Consider the following 16,518-nt stretch of genomic DNA (forward strand, 5'->3'; position numbering starts at 1 on the left):
GGCCCAAAATCTCAAAAGTATTTAGGCTGCCTTCAGTGGGAGACTTCAGTAGGAGATAATCACTTAAATACTTTTTGAGGATCTGGTCCTTAATGCCCCATGAGAAATGCAATTACATATATAAGGGCAACATGTCTTTTGTGCTTAAAATATTTTCTGATGTCTAATGTTTCAGTGAATGCTTTTCGATACATTATTTTAGCTTCCTTTTGTAACATAAGAACATATGGAAATAGGTAAGACTTTATTTGGAGATTGTGTAGATGGGAAATAATATCTTGTTTTAAATGTTAAGGTCATTCTATATGTCCTCCGCAATGTACTCACGAAACAGAACATGCAAGAAATCAGGGGTTTTGTCTTTTTAGTATACTAGCAATTGTGCTATTTATTTATAATTCATGCATGTATTACAGTGTGTAGCATTCAAATGGATAGCACAAGAATCTATTCAAAGAAAATGCTGTCCCCAAAAGTAATTAATTAAATTATTTAAACTAATAGGCATCTTATATTCTTATTAGTAATCATATGAACTGAACATATTCATTGGAAACAAGCAGTTTATAATGCATCTATAATTTACTAGCCATACTGTTCTTTGAGTATGAGCTGGGGAGGGGAGGAATCCAATAATAATCCAGGAAGAAAACATTTACATCCACTATAACTGAATAATCACCATAAATCAAGGTTTATGAAAATGAAATGCAGTCCAATTTATTGTTAATAGGGGTCTTTACTTTCCCTGAAAATAATGTTTTTCTTGCAATTCAATACTTCACTCTTATGGGAATAATTTAAACAGTGTGGAATGAGAAATGATGTTACATATTTTGAAATGAAATTGCTAAGAATAAACTAACAAAATAACTGAAGGCTTGAGAAAAAAAATGTAGAGAGAGAAAAAGAAACTTTAAAAATGTTTTGCAGATAAATGATTAGCTGGAGATGGTTCCTCAAAATCCTTGAGGTCCAAAAGTCAGAAGCTTCTTTCAATCTGTGGTGTGAGTCCTATGAATATACATCAGATTTTGTATTTACAGGATGGGAGGCAAGTATGTAATAATGGGGAGTATACGTTGAAATCATGTCTCTGGTCACAAGTGACACTGTGCTTTTTGTGTTTATCTTAACTGGAGTTCAGTGCACAAGCAGATGGCACACCAGAGACAGAACCCAAATTTATTTCAGTAGGTGTATGTGCAGTTTCTATTTTTAGTTCCCTTTATTTATGTTTGCATTTGCACTATTTTCTTCCTGTTAAGATCAGAACCTGAAGTGCCAGAAACTATGACTTTGTAAGATTCTCATTTCGGATTGCTTATTTAAGAATTTTTAACTGGCTCTCCAAATAGAACCAAACCTTTAACGGTTCACCCAAGTAGATTATAATTTAGTTTTCACGTATTTCTGTCCAAGTGAGACCCAGAATTGTGCGTATCTTCTTTAAATTTGTACTCCTAGATATAACTATGGGGAAGTGGAACAGTGTATAAGACCTGACGATATTTAGTTCCAGGAGGTCAAAATGCTGATTTGTTTTTTTGTCTTTCAAAAAAGTAAATGTTTCCTAAACTTTAAAAAATAACAACGTGACAAAATCTAAAGTCAGAGTGCTGAAACCAAGGGTGGGCAAAAGGGCCTCCGCAGGCCAGGTAGGTTGATCCAGCCTGCGGAGGCCCTGCCTCTCTCCCACTCCCAGACCAATTAGGGACTTGGGGAAGCACACAAAGTTTCCTTCACCCTGCTAGGGAAGTGCCATGGGGGGAGACTTCACATGCTCCTCCACTCCCAAACCCTGATTGACTTGGGGGTGGAGGAGTATGCGAAGTGGCCCCTGGCATAAAATTATTGCCCACCCCAGCAGACATCTTCCTTTTCCTACAGCTAATTCTGCATGGGTTGTGTCCTGTGAGTGCACCAAGTTCAACCCACGTGGGTTCAGTTGTAGAATCCTGTCCTAAGGAAACATGGGATTTCAACTTGAAGAATTTTGTTCCCAGTTATACCTTTACACTATTCCATGAAAATGCATGCTCTCATTCCTAATTTAGAAAAATCTGTCCATATTGCACAGAAATTTGTGAATTTAGCTCTGGCCCACATTTCGGTGCCTATAAAGTAAATGGGAGTTTTGCCATCCGTTTCAATAGGATCAGAATTTGGATCTCTCTAAGCATTCATATATAAAGTAATTTTCCAGCAGCAATATCATTGTCATGAAAAATATGTCACTTCATATACATGAGTTTAGTATTCTGATGTTTTCAGTGGTATGAATTTGGTGAGTGGGGAGGGAGACGTTTGTTTTGGTTTTTGCACAGCTGTGCTTGACAATTCCATTTTATACCCCAAATTTAAAAAAATTAAGTAGTATGATTAAGGTTGCCAGCTGTATACAGCTGGGATAATTTACAGTTATTTAGGAAAGTTTGTCTTTTAATTTTCTACTGTCATAGAATCATAGAGCACATAGAACACTGAAAGGGACCTTGAGAGATCATCAAGTGCCGTTCCCAGCCCTCACGGCAGGAGCAAGCATCATCTAGATCATTTCTGATAGATGTCTATTTAACCTGCTCTTAAATATCTCCAGTGATGGAGATTCCACAACCTCCCAAGGCAATTAATTCCAATGTTTAACTACCCTGACAGTTAGGAAGTTTTTTCTAATGTCCAACCTAAACCCCCATTGCTGCAATTTAAGCCCAGTTCTTCTTATCCTATTTTCAGAGCCCAAGGAGAACAATTCCCTCCTCCCCCAGTAACACCTTTTTAGATACTTGAAAACTGCTATCATGTCCCCTCTCAGTGGCACACTCTGTATATCTTTCCGTTTCTCACTCTTAATATAGTTTTGCCAAATAGTTTTTGTTATTATTCACAAGGAATTTAAAACTGGTGGATACAATTATTTCCATTACATAATAGTATTTATGAGGATCACAGGATGTCAATAAAAGTTCTGATTCATGCTGACAAAAGAAAGAGAAACATAAGGTAAATTACCTGTTCTGGAAGCAAGACAAGATTAAATGAAGTTTTGCAAGGCTTCTTTTCCTTCTCTTATACGTAGTTGGCAGTGTCATTATCTCAATTATCTCAAAAATCTCGTTTGCCCTTTGCTTGCAAATCATGTTTTCCCTTTGAAATAATATACTCATAAATGGAACAACTGGCTGAATGTGATTTATTCTCACAAGTCTACTAACACAGAGATGTTAATTTCATGAGGTAAAGTTCTGATTTTGCTCAGGAACATACAACTTTCAGATGTGAAAGCTTTCTTTTGCTTTCAGTTCATTGTTTTTGCATTTGATAGAAAGAGGGCAGAAGACTGAATAAATCAGAATGGATATGCAGCTTTAAGATACACATACTGAGCAATTGTCAACTGGAACAGATAATTGTTTACATGACTGAATGAATACAGCATATCATAAGGACTCCTTCCCCTTGTATTATCTTGCTCATTTCATGGAGCTCATTTGTTCTCCACTGGAATTAACTTTGAAATCACAGAGCATGATTCAAAAGAACAAAGTAATCGTGGAACCCTGGTTGGGTTCACAAGTTTGTTTTTTTTAAAGAATATGTGTGGAGGGGTATACAGTCTATTGAAGAGAAACACATTAACTCTAATAACAAACACCTGCAGATGGGTGTTTTAAAGTATTCAGTATGGGCTCCATAGGATTCAAGTTAGGCCACTGCTCATTGGTTTTGAAACATTACCTGTGGTGCATTAAGGTACATTTTAAAAAATTTTCAGAGGGCAGCTTAGAAAGTAAAAAATCTAGAAATCTGATGTTTCAGAAAATGGAAGTAACAATATTATTCAACGTATCTATAAATGTATTATGCTATTAAATACAATAGTTTTTTTATAAATAGTGCTTCATTTTTACTATTAATGAACAAGCTTAAAAGGTTTGAAGTTTGGTTTGGAAAAGCAGACAAGAACTGAGATGTAGATCCAAAGTTTCTCCCGACTCTAGGATCATAGTAGTCACAGAACCAAAAACCTAAAGTTCTACAGTCTGCAAAAATAGGTTAGAAATCCCCAAAGAACTAAAGATCATCATATTTCTAAGATTTCTCACATAACAGAAAATCATGAGGCCACCTCTTTTTATCAACACCTCTAGAAATTTCAGGAAACAGCATAAAAACAAAAAAAATGTATTTGAAAAATTCAAAAGCATCTCAAAGTTTCATGCAAGTTCCATTCCAGAAACTGAGAGAAGTTTTGGAGGAGACCCATTTTATTTATTTAATGTAATTATTAATTCCTAACCTCTAAACATGAAACCCTGATAGTAAAGGCTAACATTTTCAGAAAATAAAAGGTAGATGGAATTAGTTTGTCATTGTTTTAAATGGAATTCACACATCCAATCACACATGAAGAGCTGTACTTCCTCTTTGTGACACTAGCATTTTGATAAATTCCTTATGGCTTATATTGAGCTTACTGTTGATTGTATGAACATGAGTTCTGAAAGAGCCTAATAATTAGAAAAAATATTCTGAATTCAATTAAAATACAATAGGCTATCACAAGGAGATAACCATTGACTTTAATAATTGACTCAGAGATAAGTGCTGCAGAAGGTCTCTAAACTAGGGATAATTATCTTTTCACTGCTGGAATTACATCTATAATTTCTTCACTGAAATGCACAAGAAATTCCTCTGAGGTTCCACTGACTTTTATGACATATTTATTAGTGAATTCTGACATATAAACCAGTAACTTTTTTGTTTCACTTCAGCTGTATTTTGTGTTACATTGTGTGCATAGCAAAAAACTATGGTCTTATTTGTGCACAGTTCTTAAAGCATAATCTCTACCTGTCAGTAAAAGGCAGCTAATGGTGCTAATTTAGGACAAGTGTTTATTGATGAAATCAGCCAGCCAAAAGGCAAAAAAAAAATTAAAATGATTGTGTCAAAGTCTAACAAGAACATGAGGATAAATTTCACAAGCCAAATATGCAGTATATTAAATAATTATTCTCTCCAAAGAACTAAAGATCATCATATTTCTAAGATTGCGGATCATCTAGTTTGTAAGCATACAGTACAAGCTGTACTAGAAGTTTTTACATAAATGAAAAAATTCACAAAATTAGATTCTCAATATTTGAAATTCATATTTTTATTCAAATTGTTGTAAAACTATTTTGTTGAAAAAATCCTGCTTTTGGTGCAAAACAAAAAAAATCAGTCAATTTCAAAGTCTGTGTAATGAAAACACTCTCAAATTTCTGACATTTTTCAGTTTTTGTTTTTCTAAGATCACAACCAACTCCTATAGCTTTATCAATATTTAAGCAAGTTTCATTTTTCTACTGTTTTACCAGGGTCAGAAATGAAAGACTATTGCACCCACTTTTGATAAGGATATTGGAGCCTTCCTAAACCTACGGTGCTGTTTCTGGAAGAAGAACTGCTGACTTGAGATGGGTCCTCCTGACCAAGAAAGGGAAGAACATTTTTGTGCACAGAATCATCCACAGGGGAACGAGCGCTTTAAACTAGATTCTAAGAGGACAGACAAGTAAAGCCCACAGTTAAACATGAAAGACTTGTGACCACAGATAAGCAGAAAAGTATGGTAACCTTAACATGGTGCTAGATTTTGAATATGGGATGGGCATGGAAAATTACATTAGGAACGAGAGTGAAAACAGTAAAGGAATCTCTTCACCATTTTAAATCTCTATACAAAATGCACAAAGCATCATGAATAAACAGAAAGAACTAGAAGTATTAGTACTTACGCTAAATTATGATAATTGGAGTCACAGAGACTTTCTGGGATAAATCTGATGACTGAAATATTGGTATAGAGTGGTATAGCTGGTTCAGGAAGGACTGTCAGGAGAAAAAGGGAAGAGGTGTTGTTTTATACATCCAGACTATATACACTTGTTCTGAGGTCGATAAGGAGGTGAGAAGTGGACCAACTGAAAGTCTCCAGGTAAAAGATAAAAGGGCTTAAATAATAGGGGTAATGTCATGGTAGAGGTTTACTATAGACAACCAAATCAGGAAGAAAAGGTGGATGAGGCCTCTTAGGGAAGTCATAGGGAAAGAAAATCTAAAGAAAAATAGAGTTCAGGAAAGCTGGAAGAATATAATATTGAAGGCACAACGGCAAACTACTTTGCTGAAGAAAAAAAAAAGGTACAAAAAATATTTGAAGGCCAATATGACTCCATCAGGAGCTCTTTAACTGAATTTCAAAAAGGAGTCCTACAAAGAGTGAAAACACAGATAAATTGTTAAGGAGGAGTATAAAATAATAGCACAGGAAGACAAAATAAGTTAGATGTAGCAAGGAATATTGAAGACAGAAAGGTTATTAAATAGATTAGAACTAGAGAAAGATGGAGAAAAGTGTAAGTCCTCAGCTTCATGGGAGGGGAAAAAGAGTTAACTGATGATATTAAGAAAGCTGAAATGACCAAAGTTTGTTGCTCAGTCTTCAAAATTACCTGATATTCTGCACAATTAATACTAACAATGAAGGGGGAAGGAATAAGGAAAAGTACAGGTTAAAGAATGTAACATTTCTGCCATGTGGACTAAGCAGCATCTAGTTTCAATATATAGAGGTCCTTCTCCATCCATCCAATACATGACTAGCTTGAGCCCCCACCCAGTAACCTAGACAATTCACATACCATTCCAGGAGGCCTCTGAGAGACAATGCTTCCCCGCCTGCAAACACAGAGACTGATAATAGAAAAGAGACTTTTAATCAATGGGAAGGATGTAACTTGGCATTAATTTGGCAAAATATCACAAGCAGAGTTCATACACAGTACCGTGAGCAAAATTCCTTCCCTCCCCCAGCTGGGTTGGGTACATCAATGCTTATTAGCCAGGGGTGGTGTCCCTAGCCCAATTTGTCAGAGGCTGGAAATGAGTGACAGGAGAAGGAACACTGGGGCTACGTCTACACTGGCCCCTTTTCCGGAAGGGGCATGTAAATTTCAGCAGTCGTCGTAGGGAAATCCGCGGGGGATTTAAATATCCCCCGCGGCATTTAAATAAAAATGTCCGCCGCTTTTTTCCGGCTTTTAAAAAAGCCGGAAAAGAGCATCTACACTGGCCCCGATCCTCCGGAAAAAGTGCCCTTTTCCGGAGGCTCTTATTCCTTTGAAGCCGGAAAAAAGCGGCGGACATTTTTATTTAAATGCCGCGGGGGATATTTAAATCCCCCGCGGATTTCCCTACGACGACTGCTGAAATTTACATGCCCCTTCCGGAAAAGGGGCCAGTGTAGACTTAGCCTGGATGATTATCTGTTCCGTTCACTCCCTTTGGGGCACCTGGCATTGGCCACTGTCAGCAGACAGGATACTGGACTAGAAGGACCTTTGGTCTGACTCAGTATGGACATTCTTGTGTAAGTTGGGGAATGTCCTTTTTATTTCAGATTCTTTCAGTACAGCAATCTGAAAGTCCCCTTCACATGCCCAGCCCATCTCTGCACCTCACTCACAGTGGCTGCCCTGAGTCAGGGCAGACCAAAAGTTTAGGGGTAAATCCACAGAGTCCACCGTCCATCCTGAGTGGGAGGAGGTAAAGAATGATGGTCTCTCTTATGGTCACTCGCCATCCAGCTGCTCACTGTTCTCAGCTGTCATCCTACTAGCCACTCATTATGCCTCTCTGGTGCCACCCTGCTGGCCGATTTTCCTGCGATTGCCACTCTTATGGTTGCTTGTTGCATGTCTCTGCCCCTACCCTGCTGTGTCTCAGTCACTGTCTTCTGCCATCTACTTCTTGGCTGTGACTTGTACCCGTTAGTATCAAATGATTTCAGTTTTCAGTGATTTCAACTCTTAAGAAGCAGAGTAGAAGAAACACGATCTGGAATAGGCTTCCAAAAGTAGCTATGGAATCCCATCCCTGGCCATTTTAAATAATTGTCCACATTTACTTGATCTTACATTAGCACATGTAGATGGACTTAGCTAATTCTCAAGGTATTTTCAGTCCTACTTTTCTATTATTCTATAAGTTATTGCTACATTATACTGAAATCTAACAAGAAAAAAATGCATTAAGAAATCTCATGAAATTCTTATTAGTGAGATTTCAAATTCAATTTATAGACCAAATAGAAATTTGGTGAAATACTGAAGAAGATCAGACCTTTGGGGTTCTTCTTCACTCTGGGAAAATACTAGACATTTGGAAATTTGGTTCCTATAAACATTCGCAAATACTGAACCTATATAGCTCAAAAGATCACTCTTTCCTAAAAGATATTTGATGCTTAATTGTTTGAGATTGTGCTAAAAGAAGATATAAAAACTCTTTTTTTTGTGTGGTATTCTATTCCTTATTCATGTGTGTCACATTTTTTCATTCCCTCCACTGAGTAAAATATTGAAATGAGAGGGAATGGGAATTGTAGACAGGGTGAAATGTCAGCCCCATTGAAATCAATCTGAGTTTTGTGAGTTTTCTGTCAGCATTTTATAAAAAGTACACAAAATAAAATTAATCAGTCTTTTTCTATCCTCAGGTACTGTTTATAGTGACGGATATCTTCAGCGTTCCAGATTCTTCACGACTTTCAAATAGATTTCCTGTATTATTTTAATCCAATGAACTACAAACTTTACAAATTTTAAAGACAATATAAATATGATGTAAACTCATAATATGCACTATATAACACAAGTTCTAACTAATATTGTTGAATCAAAGTTGTAGTATATTCATAACAGCTGCCTTTGTTAATTATCAAAAACATTAACTATGAAACTCATCCTTAAAATACTTTACATAATTAAAAAATTAAAATCACAAACAGATTGTCTCTTTTCCCCCAAATTTAAATTTGATTCAGTATTTTAGATGATACCAGAAGAGAATTGATCTAAAGTACTGAACCATCTGTGCTGCTAAATCTATACACAATAGAATGTATTAAAGATAAAATTTCATTTACAGCATAACTTTCAATTGCCTTGTTTTCATGGGATTATTTATGTAAATCTTTCTCACCTCTCCAAAAACATGTGCAACTCCCTTTAATGTATATAAGAAAAGCATGCTTATTAAGAGAGTGAAAATAGTAGCGTTAATTTATATGTGCAAATATATTATAAAAGCTGAGAAACAAAAGTCCCACCAATGGCCTCTGCAGTGCTTGCCTTTCATATTTCAAGTTTTAAAATATTTTACCTTTAGTGCCAACAAATCTTTCGTTTGTCAGGCAAATGAGAATTCGCATAAGCAGCAATCCCTCAGATGATTGCACAATGACTTAGGATGGTATTTTTGTAGGATCCTGAATGAGAAAGAAGCACAAATCCCACTGACTTTCAAAAGGAGGTCTGCTCCTTAAGTATTGACACTCTAGTAGCCATTTAAGAAAATGGCTTAGTGGCTACTAGAATGTCAAATTGCTGTTAGTCTAGGGTTGCTCTTCTGGCTTTCCCATTACATAGAGTGCCATCATGTGCAAAATCTGAAACCTTTGTGTCTCAGTTTACTCATTATTCCAGTTTTCATAATACCATACTTTCTGTGGATGGTGTTGTAAAGATTATTAAAGAATTCAAAGATTAGTTGAAATGTTTAGATGAAGGTGGCATACAATTATATTTATTAATATTTTCACTTTTCATATACATTTTTAATATGGGAGTGTGCAACATTTTGTATTTACACCTATTTTGGACTTAACTCTTTAATTTTACCTCAATTTTGCTTTTATACAGCATTGTCATAAAAAATATAGGCCATATTCATTGGCCAAAATGATCTTTCTGAATGGACTCCCTGCAATATGATTCCAGAATCCAAAACATAGGTTTCTCTGTAGTTAACCAAATACACAACTCAAATTATGTAGCTGAAGGTAACCATAAGCAATCATGATAGTATTAGTGTATGTGTTTCTCTGAGTGTTCTGGTTATGTTAAGATCATAGTGTTTTCTTCCTCCTCATTTCCTGCAGTAGTAAGATCACAGAGTTCAGCTGGTATTCTCTTGTAACTCAATAGGTAAGAGATTAGCATTTTATATGTAATTTGCTCTGGATTTCATAAGCTGAAATATGCTGCCTGAAAGCAAACATGCACAACTGTCCACAATGTTTCATTTTTTATTAAAAATGTATTCTCAGTTTTCAAGGAATTTATTATTCGTGACCAGTACTGCATTGCTAGCATCAGCAATTGAAACATTATGCATATGAAGCTATGTGTTTTCCAATAATATTCTGTAAGTCCCCAATTCAGGAAAGCACTTGAGCACAGGCTTAAAGTGAAGTATTTTAAAGTTAAGTATATGCTTGAATACTCTCCTGCACTGAAGTATTTATATCTACAAAGAGATTATTTTTTCCTTTCCTTTCCCAGCTCTCCCTTTCACTTCAATTGGAACAAAGTTATGTTTTTGTTTAGCACTTTTAAAAACCCTACTCTAAGGGCGCGTCTACGCATAACTTGAAATAAGCGATGAAAACTGAGCTATGTGAATTGCATAGCTTATTTCAAAATAGGGAGCATCTACACAGCATTTATTTTGAAATAGAGCACTCTTCTTCTGACTTCCCTTACTCCTCATACAATGAGGGTAACAGGAGTTGGAGTAAGAATTTTTCCAGCTTGACAGTATTTTGACACTGTTTCGAAATAACCGCCTGCTGTGTAGATGCAGACTAAGTTATTTCAGAATAGTGCTAGTTATTTCAAAATAGTGTTGCACTGGAGACATACTCTAAATGTTCTCTATTTAGTCACGCCTGTTGATTTCTTTGTATTTTTCTTCCTTCAACTTTTGTAATTTCTAGTTATTTCTTCAGGCCTTCCAAGAGCCAGGAATCAGAGTAGCTTTCTTTCATCATATTAATTCGTAAAGCACACTGGAGAATACCAGAGAAATATAAACATTATTATAATTCATAGATTCTAAGGCCAGAATGGACCACAGTGATCATCTAGTTTGACTTCCTATATAGCAGTGGCAATTGGATAGGAATTTAAACAAAACGCTTGCGAAATAGTTCTTGCAGAACTTGTCAATGAACACAGGGTGCAGAAAATAGAGGGGGAAAATCAAGTCAAAATGTCCTTAAAGAACACTGTTCTTCTAGACTGAAAAAAAATTTTAGAGTGAGAGTACACTGTTATAATTACACCTATGGCTGGCTTATGTCAGCTAAATTGTTTACACTGCAATTTTACACCCCAAAAGCACATTCAGGCTTGGACTGGAGCCATGGCAATGGGACTCCACAAAAGGAGCAAGGAATTTGATAGCCCCAAAATATAGCCCATATAGTCCATAGCCCAAGGCCCATAAGCCTGAGTCCTAGCATTGACCAGCTGCAAGTGTTTCATTGCAACATAAGATACTTATTGTGCACTGTGCTGAATGTTACATTAGCTGACACATTAGCACTTTCAGTTAATGACAGTTAGTGTATTTTAAATTCATTGCCAAGAGACAACTAGTGATTTTTTGTCATAAAACTTCAGCAGCTGTATTTTAATAGGGGATTTAATGAGTAGATAAAACTTATACCAATGGGAGTGTTTGAGGGAGAAGTACGAATAAAAATCTTTTTCATGTTCTGTCAGATAATGTGATGGGGGTAGTGATTTACTTATAGACTCCACAGCCAGAAGGGACCATTGTGATCATCTGATCTGATCTCCTGCATAGCCTGGGCCATAGAACTTGCCCCCAAATAATTCCTAGAGCAGATCTTTTAGAGAAAAAAATCCAATCCCAGTTTAAAATTGTCAGTGGTAAAGAATTCACCTTCAAAGATCAATTACCCTCACTGTTAAAAATTCAAGCTATATTTCCAGTCAGAATTTGTCTAGATTCAACTTCCAGCTAGTGGATTCTATTACAGCTGCTCCCCGAGTTGCGAACGGTCAAGTTACGACCGTTCACACTTATGACCAAAGCTCCCATGGAGCGGTCGTAAAAGCGGTCCCCAAGATACGAACGCGACCCGCACTTATGAACAGTGTGGTCGCGTGTAACTCAGTGGGGTCCAAGTTACGAACAGCTCAAGTTACGTCCAAGTGTTTGGCCCGTAACTCATTCGGAACTCAGAGAGAGGCTGTATACTTTTCTCTGTTAGACTGAAGAGACCAATTTTAAATATTTATTTCCATGTAGACATATAGGGTATGTCTACACTACCCCCTAGTTTGAACTAGGGGGTAATGTATGCATACCGAACTTGCTAATGAAGCCCGGGATTTGAATTTCCCGGGCTTCATTAGCATAAAGCCGGCTCCGCCATTTTAAAAAGCCGACTTGTTCGAACCCCGTGCCGCGTGTAGCCGCGCGGCACGGGCTAGATAGTTCGAACTACGTAGCCATTCCGATCTATCTGTACACCTCGTTCTACTAGGGGGGTAGTGTAGACATACCCATACATACTAATCAAGTCATTCCTTTAGCTTCTCTTTGTTAAATTGGACAGATTGTGCTCTTTGAGGCTTTCACTATAAGGTATGCTTTCTAATCCCTTAATCACTCTGGGTGTGTCTACACAGCAGAGCTTAACTCAAAATAAGCTACACAAATTGAGCTACATCAATTGTGTATCTTATTTCGAAATATCTTATTTCAAATTTGGGAGCATCTACACAGCACTTATTTTGAAATAGAGCACTCATCCTCCAACTTTCTTTATTCCTCATACAATGAGGGTTCCAGGAGTTGGAGTAAATTCTCCAGCTTGACAGTATTTCAACATTAGTTTGAAATAACTGCCTGTTTTGTAGACACAGACTAAGTTATTTCAAAATAATGTTGCTGTGTAGACACACCTTCTCATGACTCTGCTCTAATTTATCAACAACTTTCATGAATGTTGGACACTGAAACTGAACACAGTATTTTAGCAGTGGTTGTATCAGTGCTAAATACAAAGGTAGAATAACCTGCCTACCCAAGATTCTCCTGTTTATGCGGCCTGGAATTGCAATAGCTCGTTGAGCCACAGTGGCGCTCATGTTCTCCTGATTATCCACCACAACTTTCAAATCTTTTTTCACTCACTGCTTCTCATGGTTGAGTCCCCCTTACTGTAAGTGTAAGCAGGTCTGAATCAATGCTTTCATTGCAGCCATCTGTAATGGGAAAGAAATCCTGGGTGTGGTTATGTAAATAAAGTTCACTCAGTTTGCATAGGCTTCCTAGATATTCAACTGTTAGAATAGTATTTTGCCCATTGTAACCAGTTTGGCTGTTGTGTGGTTACTGTGTTAAACCTAAATGCAGGAATTGTAAGATATGATCACCAATGCTTTCAGTTACTGGGAATGTAGAAAAATCAGATTGTGTTTAACTCAATTCAAAGGAGAGAAACTGTCAGTGTAAAGCACGTTGGATTAACAGAGGCTCGACTTCCAGAGCCTTATAGATGAAGATGGGGAGGGAGGTGAGTCAGTGGGCTACATGTTTTCTAGGCATGAGTTGCAAGACTGGTTCAGCCCCCCCCCACACACTCTTTCAATGATAGAGTTAAAGAAAGGCTCCATAAGGAGTCTTTTTTATATGTAAATGTACTCCAGTGGCTGTTGGAATCTCTTGTGGCTGGACTGTTCTTTGGGCCAAGAGCTGAATCAATAAGCTAGGATCACTAGGTTTGGCTCAGAGTCAGATCCACTCCAAGCCAGCAGCAGATGTGAGAAGCACCATTAGCAGCCAACAGGGCAGTGAGGGAGAGGTGTGAGGAACAGCCAGTAGAGTGACAGCAGTGAGGGGCACCTGCTGGAGAAGCATGAGGAGAAGCCAACAGAGTGGTGGCAGTGAGGGACGAGAAATGGCCAGCAGTGTGGTGCCAGAGAGCAGTGAGCAGGTGGATGGTGAGTGACCAGCAGAGTGAAATGCCTCTTATCTACCTCCCCACTCAGGATGAGAGGTAAATTCTGCAGGTGCACCTCTGAACTCTGGTCTACCCTGACCTAGGGCATTGACTATGAGTTGGGTTCACAGAAGGATTGGGCATATGAAGGGGACATTTACATTGCTGGACTTGAGATTCTGAAAGGAAAAGGACATTGCCCAACCTAAATGAGCTGGGACATTTATTTGTGGTTTTGGTCATGAACTCTGTGGTGTTTCCCAAATTAATGCCATGTTACATCCCTCCCCTTTTATTAACAATTTCCTTTCTTCAGAAAAATTCACAATCACCTCAGACTCTATGCTTGTGAGTGGGGAAGCATTGTCTCTCAGAGGCACCCCGGGGTGCTGCTGAAGCTATCTGGCAGAGGGTTACGTAAGTTCATAAGCAGGGCTTGACGATCACGGCAAAAATCACTCACCAGCCCTGCACCGTGCATGCGCAAGACCCACACTGCACATGCGTGGACTGCCGGTGAATGGGGCGACCAGCTGAAATCTACTCGCCTCGGGCTAGTAGATAAGTGTATTTGTCGAGCCCTGTTCATAAGTACATGACTTGCCTTCTTTGTTCCTGTAGGCACACGTTCACCTGTACTAAAACACACAGTTTGCTTTCCCCCAGCTAACCAGAATTCCAGATTGCTCTGAACCTGTGCTCCTCCTTATTTATCATTTCCCTTTCCTCCCATTTTGGTGTAATCTGCAAATGTAATAGTGATAATTTCGTTTTCTTTTTGATCCCTAATAAATATGTTAAAAACTTTAGGGCCAAGGATTGTTCCTTGTTAGATCCAAATGGAAACACCCCTGCTTGAGGACAATTTCCCATTCACTGTTACATTTGGAGACCTAGCAGTTAGCCATTTTTAATCCATTTAATAATTTCTCAAAGTAATTTTACATTGTTCTATTTTAAATTGCAATATTATTTAGAAGAGTTTACAAGAAATGTAGACATTTCTTTCAAAGTCTCCTGAAACTAGTATAGTCAAATAATCTAATCTATTCTCAAATAATTTTGTTTTTCACTCAGACTACAACCAGGTAAGAATTTAAGTATCTTTTGTGTTTTGGTCTTATGCTTTTTATCCCTCCCTAGAACCCGTTTCTCTAACTTATGTCAACTATTCCCAGGCTACCTATGGTTCATCACTGGAGTACATCATAGGCCAGAGCTTTCAGAAAGGACAGTGTAGGACTGCTGTATCTGTTGTGGGGGAATTCACAGTGGGTTTTTTGGGCCTTTTTCACAGCCTTTTTATGAAACCATAAATTCTATCACAACTATGGGGAAATTGAAAGCTGCCCCAACATTTTTAAAACAAAAGACAGAACTATGTAGCACTTTAAAGACTAACAAGATGGTTTATTAGGTGATGAGCTTTCGTGGGCCAGACCCACTTCCTCAGATCAATATGTGATCAATATCATATCTGAGGAAGTGGGTCTGGCCCACGAAAGCTCATCACCTACTAAATCATCTTGTTAGTCTTTAAACTGCTACATAGTTCTGTCTTTTGTTTCAGCTACACCAGACTAACACAGCTGCATCTATATCACTATCCAACATTTTTAGTTTGAGAACATCATATGGTATGTGAATGCTCCTTATAGTGGGAAAATTATCATGTCAATCAGTGATTTTATGCAAGTGCTAACTTAGAAATGGCATTAATTCTGACCTAAAAAACCCAAATCTCTTAGATGTGGATAATTTTGCTTGTCACTTAAATTATCTTTTTACTGATTTCCTGGGAAAGATTCATCCATGTAATGCAGCAGTAGCCTTTGACAGGATCCATCTTTAAAGATAATTAGAGACATTTTTCTGCCTTGACTTAGCAGCTGCCAGGTACAGATTGGGCAATACTGTATCTTTTGGAATTGCTTTTTTATTTCTAAGAGTAAACTTGTGAGGACTCTGTTCCACCTCAAAGGAGTATTAGCTGCTGAATATTTCAATATTTTTGCAAGCTTTACACTTTACCTGATGTATAAATTTTCAACATGCTCTGGATTATTGTGCTTTCAGAGTCCCCTTGGGAACACTTAACACATTTTTGAATAGCATAATATAATATTTATGTTGTCAATCATATCCCCTACAAAAATGCATATTTAGCAACCAAAGCTACAACTTTTCATCACTTCAGTTTTCTATATTGTCTCCGCTCCCATAAAAATTCACAATCACCTCAGATTACTTATTATTTCCCTATGTTTGTAACTCTGTCTTGCTTCTTCAAACATTAATTTCATATTGTCTATCAAAATATTTAGCTTATATAGTGACCATTACACATTGAACCTCAGAGCACTTTACATTATATAGTAAAACATACAGCAATGAACCTGATGGAGAGCTCTTGAACAGTGTTTGGAATATAGACCTAATAGGAGGAATACTACATGCCTAAAACTAGCATAACTATGTTCGGAAAACTAGAAACTCATATTAGAAACTCACAAAGTCAATAAGAGTACATCTACACTGCAGGCTAAAGTTGAGTTACGATATGCAGCTACGTTCATTGCGAAGCTGAAGTTGACATACCTTAACTCAACTTTTGGCACTGTCTACGTAGCAGGAAGTCGAAGGAA

This window comes from Pelodiscus sinensis, chromosome 2, assembly GCF_052426305.1.
Source record: "Pelodiscus sinensis isolate ZL-2025 chromosome 2, ASM5242630v1, whole genome shotgun sequence".
Classification (NCBI taxonomy): Eukaryota; Metazoa; Chordata; order Testudines; family Trionychidae; genus Pelodiscus; species Pelodiscus sinensis.